Source organism: Phytophthora infestans, genomic scaffold, assembly GCF_000142945.1.
Source record: "Phytophthora infestans T30-4 supercont1.15 genomic scaffold, whole genome shotgun sequence".
Taxonomy (NCBI): domain Eukaryota; phylum Oomycota; class Peronosporomycetes; order Peronosporales; family Peronosporaceae; genus Phytophthora; species Phytophthora infestans.
The window spans coordinates 2,725,759-2,734,316 of record NW_003303744.1 but is presented as its reverse complement, the minus strand read 5'-3'; positions in this window follow the sequence as shown (position 1 = coordinate 2,734,316).

The following is an 8,558-nucleotide window of genomic DNA, read 5'->3' as shown; positions in this document are numbered from 1 at the left end:
CGAAAATACTTTAGCGGTCACTACCAAGCGTTTGGGATTAACGTTCAATGCGTTTGCGACTACGAGTCGCGGTTTACGTACGTGTCAGCCGTATGTCCAGGCAGTGTGAGTGATCTAATAAGCTACGAAGAGAGCGCTTTATACAAGCGCGTGGAGAATCTCCCAGTTGGAATATATCTATTAGGTGATAACGCTTACATGCTGTCGGAGCACCTGCTGACGCCCTTCCCGGGAAAGGATATTCCCTCTGCCGAAGACACGTTCAACTTCTTCCTCAGTCAGCTCAGGATTAGAATTGAGTTGGTGTTCGGGCTATTAATTACAAAGTGGAGGATCTTTCGCAGCCCCATGGAAGGAAGTCTACAGTACACTACTCAACGCATATTGACAGCACAGAAGCTTCATAACTATTGCATCACGGAGCGATTGCGACGCAACAAGAATGACCATGTCCGTGCGAGCGAGGTTGAGCCTATTTACTTCCAGGACACTGCTGCAGCATATCTTTCAAGTGACTCTATCGTTCGTGTGGGTTCGAACAGTCTCCTTCGTGACATCGTGGTGCAGAGGATTGCTGGTAGCAACGCCGTTCGTCCAACCTACAATTTACAGCGCAGGCAACGGGAGGAGAGCCCACCCGCTTAGATACCAAGTCGCTATTTGATATTGATGAAAATGCCAGCTAAACGAAGAAAGAAGACTCGACCTTGTAAGTTTAGCAACGGAGCTTCTCTTTGATTTTGTTTTTTATATCGGCAAAAAATTCAAGGTCTACTTGAAGGTCATCGATTTGATCTGCGTCGTCTGTACCCCGCAGCTGTACCTGAAGTAGCCCCATCGTCTCAATAGTTGTCTTGAGCTGGCGAAGCAGACCATCTCGATCAACCTTTCCTGCGTGGTCGGCCCCATTGTTTCCACCTCTAACTAGTCCGACCATCTCGCGCAAGAGAGCCAACTCCTCATCTCTCCTTTTTGTAGCGGATCCATTCGCTAAGGTGGGTGGTCGCCGCTCAGGCGTAGCCGGGTCGATCCTTGGCTTCAGTGAGTCGACCTGGGCAGTCTTGGGCAGTCGACCAGCTACAGTTGCCAGTAGATTTGGTCTCTTCTGCAACCAAAAATGAAGATACAAAATGTCAATTCGGCCATAACAAAAGTTGAAAAAATCCGGATCGTGAGTTCCGGATTGCGTGAAGTTAATACGGCAACGCTGGTACTCCGATGTAATCTCTCCCCACATAACTCGAAGCTTGCTGCTGCTGTGGGCGGTTGTAATCAATGATCGATGCCGCTGAACTTCGGATGGTTTGCGACCACCCACCCATATTCCAAGCGTTCTTGTGCGAAACTATCGGCAATATCAGTCCAAAACTGTGATCTTTCGTTCACAGCTCCCCGATCAAGATCCATGTGGGTCACAGGTCCATTACTTTCGGTCAGGCGAGTTGCAAAATCGTCCGAAAAAATGACGTTCAGGAGCCTGAACATACAGTGCTTCGTTTTGATTGTTTGGTCGGGGCTCGCCTTTCGTTTTTGGCCGCCACTGCCGACTGCAATTTGATCGTAGAGCTGATAGGTCCTGTCGAAATTCCTGAGTTGCTTCATGTAACCAGCCTTGGTGCAGTTGGCCTGTGGGCCCTTTTTGGTGGGACGAAGTCCTCTGCGATACACTTCCTTACGCAGCTCAAGCGCTTTATATGCTGTATATGGCTCTGTTAGACCGTCTTGACGTGAAAGGGGTGGTTCTTGCGCCAGGTCAGTGACCTCATCGTCTGCTTCGGTGTCTGCATGGGCTGTGATTGCTACAAGCGCTGTGTCGTCGACTGGCACACTTGCGGTTTCATTATTCAGCTGTGCAGGGGCGAGGTCCCTCTGTGACCCCCCTTCACAACCAGCGTACAGGGGCAAAAGGTTGTCGAGGTCCATTTTAAAAATAACAGACTTTGACCCTACTTGGCCCAAACTCACAGCACAAACGATTGGATGCCAAGCCTGTGATCTCGAGATCCCAGCTCGGGGATCCGTTCTCCGATCCCCAACTTTTTTTTATGGGATCGGAGAACGGTACCCCAGATTTTCTGTTTATGCACAATTCGCCCAACTTTTGTAGATGTTCGTACACCAATGAAAAGCGAGGGTTCCGAAATCCCAGCTGATAAGAATGGCCCTAACGCTTGTCATTGGCATGCTGACTGGATTTTTTTAGATCAGGCGCAATGCTTCTTTCACTTCTTTGAAGCCGATCAGACTTGAAAAACCTGCAGCCTGCAATTCTGCAGACCATGAGAGCCAGTAAATTACTGGCAGTAATATCTGTACATGCAAAAGAACCCGAATATGTAGGTTGGTCCGAAAAGGATGATTACGTGACCTGGCCAGGTGCACAGGGGTTAATGGTAACTCCAAAATCGGTGAAGTTAACCCTTTCGGTACCGATTTTGCTCTATATTGGTGCTTGGTGGCGAATCAAAATTCTGTCTGGGTATCTGTTGTACTTTACCTTTTCCTTATCAAATTGTTTTTACTGTATAAATTACAAAAACTTGTCAACGTTTGATTTTGCTTCCGATACAGATTGTACTGTACAATGCACCTAATTCACTGCAGAAACGCTCGAGAGCTCACGTTGACCACCAATCTGGAGAATACTCTGCGCAAACTCATCGAAGCTTTGCAATCCAAAGACTCTGGCTGCATCCGAGCTGCCAGCTCCCTACATCAACTTGTCCTTGGTGAGTTCGGTCCCAACGTCAGTACAGCCGTCAGTACAGCCGTCAGTACGGCGGCGGCATCTGGAAGCAGCTTCATGTCGGAATCTCGTGAGCGAGCCTCTTCAAAGATGACGAACGTCTCCTTCTCCAACATCGACAACTTCTTCAGAGGCACCTCAATACGTCGAGCCATCTCTGCGATCATCCAGCAGGCGTTCTCGTCCCGACCGTCGCGTCGTGGTTGGCCACGCCAGCAAGTAGAGCCCCAGTGTCAATCAGAGCTTGTGCTTTCTTGTCCATGGCAAATAAAAGAACACTCTGTCATGATATCGAAGAGCGTTCAAGGCTTAAATGAATCACCTCGTAGCTGTGAGTCACTCGCAGGATTCTTGTCGATGATTTTCCAATTGGTGCCCAGCAACGAAGGCTCCTCTGGCTCACGCTGCGTCACTGAGAGAGGGAGGAGACGGCGATTGTCGTTCGTTCCGGAGAATCCGATGTTGTTCGCTCCTGCAGCAAGAAATCCACGCCATTCTGGACAAACGCTGCGAGGACTGCTGTGTGTCCTTGGAAATACACAAGTGTTGAGGTAAAATTTGATGGCTACCATAGAAACCCGGTAGACCTGGCAGAGCGCTTTAACCCTTCGAGCACCGGCAAGCCTATGTGGCACCAAAGCCTTGCGAGCTTCACCACTTCGACTTGACTCTCTTGAACCATTGATCGTACAGCTGCTGCTTCTCCGAGACATCCAGCCGCAGCAAAACGTACTTCGAAGCTCCTCGCTCGTCAGGCCTCTGTGATAGTATCCTAGTAGTGTGAGAACGATGCAAACGTCAGCGTGACTGAACTCTGATCTCTCGGAAGGCACATCAGCAGCACGGAATAAAATCGCGATTTTCTTCGGCTGTGAATGCGGGATTTGGGCCCAGGCGTGGAGGTTCAGCCGCACGTCCATTTCATCAGGTAAATCGGTCTTTTCCTAAACAAATACTTCGAGATAGTATTTTGCTACAAATCAAACTTGTCAAGATTTGTTTTTGCTGTCAATGAGCGGTTTCGGCGACGTCGGTGAGTGGGCGCTCGGTAATATCTCGTCAGCGTGTCCGATTTACCCGTATGTCTGCTACTTCCCTGGCTTCCTAGTGCTGGCCACTCGTCGGGCCGTTCCCGGACTCGATCAACCAGAACTTCGGAATTATTTTCATGGCCGTGCCGTGTCAGTCTGTTCGTTCCGACTGTCAAGGCTGTTGTAACCATCGCGCTCATCGGATGCATGGGAACCATCATCGCTGACGTGGTCGGTGTTAGCATCTTGGAGTGGAAAATATGGGGCCGCTGCAGGTCCGGGGTCACGACGGTGACGCCGTACGGGAGGAACAGGTTGCCGAATGCGGACAGCACCTGGTGCAGAGAGATGTCGGGCGACGGAGCGACGGGGTGGTCGCATGTTCAGCGTCTTCGAACGCGCCGCGGTGGACTTGGAGAGCAACGCCTTCTCGGGCGTTGATACGCTGTCGAGCTCTGCAAAGCCTGAGCAGGAGGAGAAGGAACAGGACGAGGTCCAGCTCTCGGACAACAGCGGCTCTGCCAACGTGTTCACTACGTCACGTTACATCTCTTCATGGTGATACTGGTGGACGCCGCCATCGGCTTCTGCTCCCACTTCCTTGACCTGGTAAATTCCACAGGTGTCGACCATCATCGTGTGCTGGCTGGTGCTGCCGCTCGCGTTCTACCTCAAGGTTTTCAGGCGCGACCAATCGATATACGAGCGCGTGGTGATGGATGTGGTGGGCGGTGTGTGCACTGTCGTGAGCTGCTTCGTGTCTCGCAGAACTGGACGTCGTGGAGCGCGTATCGGAACCGTGCAGACTCGAGTAGTTTATAAGTTAATTTATCGCACTTCCTCCGACACAATGGGGAAGGTTCTCCCGTTGGTTGATAGATACATTCACCTACGACTGCCATGCGTTGTGTGAAGTAGTTGAGTCAGTGGAGCAACCATCACACTGTTGGCGGCACTGAGTACGGCGCTCCAAGTGGTGGGAACTGAGATGGCTGTCGGCGCGATGGCCCATCAGATCCAGCAGCCAGCTCATGTGAAAATGGCATAGATTTCAATATGAATTTGTTTTGTTTTTTTCTAACCCGAGATACAAATCGCTCTCAACAGCAATATTGCTTCTTCATGGTCAGCTTGAGGAACGCAGAAAAAAATCCGCTCTATTTGGGCGACCGAGGAGTGGATGTGGGATGGCTTCTAGATTAAGAGATTCGACTTTCATGGAAAAAAGTATCGAGCTGTATTAATTAAGAAGCAGGTCTATGCGGAATTTTGTCTGGAATTTTTTATTCTCAAGGCCGATCATGGTGCCAATCGAATGGATTGTCACGGAAGTCACAGAAAAGGCACCAACTCTCGGGAGATTGGGTGTGCTAAATCTAAGGGCGAAACTATTATAATAGCGATGGCGGCGCAGACGATAGGGGAATGGGTCATGTCAGAGCGACCAAACATACAACTAATTGGAGAAATATTAACATATTACAAACGGCGAATGGAACTCAGATACGACCCATTGTACCAACTAAGGCACAGCCAAGTTCGCGCATTCGTGGCTCTTTATGGGCCGCGGGTCGACCTTGGGCTGCTGTGCGATTCGCGGAGAATGAACTGAAAAATGACGTTAAATCTACGAGAGCCAAGCTTAGGCATAATGAAGGTTTGAGCGCAAGTTGGGAAAGTGGTGGCTTGAGGTGTGAATCCAAGACGCTTGTTAACGGACCGATGACGAAAATTAGGAATGCCAGGTGCAAGCAGTGCGGTGCCTTCATCCCAGAAGCCTTGCACGACAGAAACTTTGGAGATCTGGAGCTCTGGTCAGCGTCTGGCGGACCATTACCTCTAAGAAAGGACTTCAAGGAACCGTTTGGCAGTCCTGCACGCAGAAAAATCGGTAAGATCATGGATATACAGCTCATTGGCTATGGAGAGTTATTTCGTGTTATACAACCCCGATGGTAAGCCGGGTTGCTCATCAATTTTGAGAGGCTTGTTTAACACTAATTGCCAATTATCCGGAGATAGCTTTTCGCTGGCCAGATCCCAGTCTGCTGCGGATGTATCATACACTCGAGGACAAACATCATATTTTCCAAGTGGTCAGTGACGAAAACGGAAAGGAGCTGCAGCATACGTGGGGTCAAACGGCAACCACAGCTCGACTCCTTAATGAAGCCGAAACATCAACCCAGGAAGCTGCACGGATCCTAAATCTGACCGATCAAGATGTATGGATTACGCCCTATATGGACCTCACCAAGATGGGTCCGTTGTGGGCGGGACAGCGAAGGTGGACTCGAACTCGTCGCCAATATCGAGAGCTCACACGGAGAGAGGAAGCTAGACGGGTGCTCCACAACAACCAAAAGAAATGGGAAAAGAGGACAACGCTGCGATAGCAAAGGCGCTACATGCTCTGAATAGGAAAAGTGTACACACAATGGAGGGGGTTACCCCTTATCAAGCTGAAGTGGCACAGGCTGAAACTGTGGACAGGGCAGCAAACACGATTTAATTGCAGCATCCCGCAGTGCTCAACGACAACAGACAGTGGGATGGGTCATTGTGCCCTGAAGCGGCAGTCTTTTGGTCACAGCTGGTCGATCTTTGGGGTGTTTATCAGATACGTGGGCAAACTCTATGGAGGAATGGATACCAGCAATTCCGTTTTCAAACTCGCTTACATACCAGTATGGCTAGCAAATTGGGCTGAAGTACAAGATGACGAGACCTGGGACAATCTCGAGGTAGCCGATGAGATGTGGGCGATCGGATGCGCGGTAACGTTAACACACATCTGTAGACGTAATGTCGACCGGGTGTACAACACACACAGGAAACAGTCTTCATGCGCCTAGGCCCTGGCGACGTGCATACAGGCAATTAAAGAATCGTTGCTGCGTCGTAAGCTGCAGTACCATCCTCTGACTAAACACACCGGGAGCAAAACTGACATTGCAAAGATTATTATACACGTTCAACATATTGGACCAGCGCCGTGAGTTAAAAGCACCACACGTGGTGGGTTTCTTCGACGGTGGGTCCAGAGGCAATGCGGGTCCTGGCGGGTGTGGCAGCGTGTGAGTCGAACGAGGAAACGGCAGCGACAAATTCAGACCATTGTGGGTGGCGGCAACCACACTTGAACACGGTACAACCACCAATAATGTAGCAGAATTCATCGGGTTGCATTGTTTGTTGGCCCGGGCGGTAAAGCTGAGGTGGAAAGGTGTCCACGTCGTTGTAGACAGCTAGCTCATCATTGGAATGATGCGGGGACGGAAGAAACCCAAATTTAGTCGACTAAAACACTGATATCGACTATAATAGCACAACGTCTGGCAGACAGATGCGAAGTTCGAAGTTGAAGACATCATTATCGAAGATTCAACAGGATGGCGGATGCGGTTGCCAATTATGCAATCGATAACGCCAAGAGCGTGATGATCAATGCTCCAGAATCGGCCATGAAGCATCAACTCTATCAGTTTGCTGCTACGACAATGAAGGAGGCATGACGCACTGGATAGAGGAGCAAAACGGGGCCATGGTAGGGCACGAGGAGTAACGGAACAATATATGTTGGCAGGTACGGCCAAACAAAACGTACAACTTTATAGGACAGGATGAGCCTGCAGAGAATATATATTCGTGTTAGGGTGCAGTAACACAGCATACCTCACCTCAACCTACGTGTGATAATACTTTTTGTGAGATTACACAACCAAAATAAATATAACTACTTTTCTACAGACAATCCTCTCTGTATTGATAGCGAAGCCACATTTTATGATTATAAAGAGGAATCACGATAAGGAGCTGTGCCCAATATAAGGTACACACGACGCGGTAACGCGTTTATCAAGCAAAGTGGCTTGATTTTTCCAGACTTGTGATGGCATTTATAAATTCTCCGCCCAACACTGCATTACTGCGTACACTAAGGCCTCACCCACGTCGCGAAACAGGCTAATGAATGAGCAGCGACGACAGATCTGCCGCCACAAAGCCGAAATCTATACTTGAGCCATGTCCAGCTTGCGTTGTGGGCTCAAAACGAGTTTCAGCTACAGCGCGCTTTACCACAGGCAGCGATTAGAACCCCTGAAGCACAACCGACTCGAACCCATAACATTGGAAACTCTGACTGCAAAGTCGCACCGCTCGCTTTTGAGCTAGACTCATCGGTTGGCTGGCAAAAAAGACGCTTTTCTATTGCATTTACATGCGCTTTGCCACCACATTTGTGAACAATTCAATTGATTAATTCGGGTGTGAACTCCTTAATGTTAACGCATACAAATATGAAATGAGAGGCCTCGTAAAACCATCAAAGAACACTTCTAATCTAATAAATAAAGTTATACATATAAATTGCCTATTTCTCTATTAGTAAATATTGCGGCTATACAACATGTACACCGTTCACGCTAATTAGTCGTACCCTGACTAATTGTGGTGTACAGATCGAAGCCCTTTATACTGGGATTTCAGCTGTCCATTTTGTAAAATCTACCTGTCTAATTTTTACACCGAGCATACTGGAACAAAGAGCTCGATGAGATCTGCTCAAAACCGGTCCTTTTCTTTAGATTTGATCATTTTTGTCGAATATCCCGAATTTGTGATGTCACTAAAGTGCAAACCCACGACTAATTGCGAACTACGACTAATTAGCGTGAACGGTGTACATGTACTTCATTGAACACCATCCACACTAAAAAAAATGTGTCCCAAGCCAGTTTTACTAGCGCTGGCGTTGGCTTCCACACATTCTTTCCTAA